The 632-nt window shown below is 45.4% G+C and overlaps 1 protein-coding gene across 1 annotated transcript in view; it reads right to left on the bottom strand.

The window, feature by feature from the left end:
- Nucleotides 1–215: 215 nt before the first annotated feature.
- Nucleotides 216–632, bottom strand: part of LOC137642574 (probable serine/threonine-protein kinase dyrk1) — a 2,551-nt gene continuing 2,134 nt past the window's right edge. Inside the window, exon 4 of the transcript XR_011044817.1 lies at nt 216–531. The gene's annotated coding sequence lies outside the window, so the exon portion shown is untranslated. The remainder of the gene's footprint in view (nt 532–632) is intronic.

Below are 632 nucleotides of genomic sequence, written 5' to 3'. Positions count from 1 at the left end.
GTGTGTACTTCCGGTGACTAAAGAGGATTGTAAATTTACTATATGTGCATGATTTGAAAATGGGAACCAAATCAAATTTCAAGTTATTGAACATTTTGTATTACGATTACAATTTTAACATGAAAAAAATCCCATCATAATTTATTTATTATACGACAAAAACCCAGATATTTTGTGCGTTATTTCCTTTGGCCGCGGGGGCATAAAAACAATTAGAATAGCGCCAACGTTATCCCTGCTTGTCGTAAGAGGCGACTGAAAGGGACGGGACGAGGGGGCTGGGAACCCCCTCTCCTGTATCTACATCCTGTGGGACATCGACAAAGAGATGGAGCTGGGGGGAGAGTGACTGCCTGCTGCTTCCTCCAATTCCTTAGATGACCGCGGAGGTAGAAGCAGTAGGGATGACCGCGGAGGTAGCAGCAGTAGGGGATTCAGTATTATGAAGCTTCATCTGTGGTGGATAATGTGGGAGGGTGGGCTGTGGCACCCTAGCAGTACCAGCTGAACTCGGTTGAGTCCCTTGTTAGGCTGGGAGGAACGTAGAAAGTAGAGGTCCCCTTTCTTGTTTTGTTTCATTTGTTGATGTCGGCTACCCCCAAAAATTGGGGGAAGTGCCTTGGTATATGTAT

The sequence above is a fragment of the Palaemon carinicauda genome, chromosome 6 (genome assembly GCF_036898095.1).
Source record: "Palaemon carinicauda isolate YSFRI2023 chromosome 6, ASM3689809v2, whole genome shotgun sequence".
Classification (NCBI taxonomy): Eukaryota; Metazoa; Arthropoda; class Malacostraca; order Decapoda; family Palaemonidae; genus Palaemon; species Palaemon carinicauda.
The sequence above is the reverse complement of the archived record's forward strand: the minus strand, read 5'-3'. Positions and strand labels throughout refer to the sequence as shown.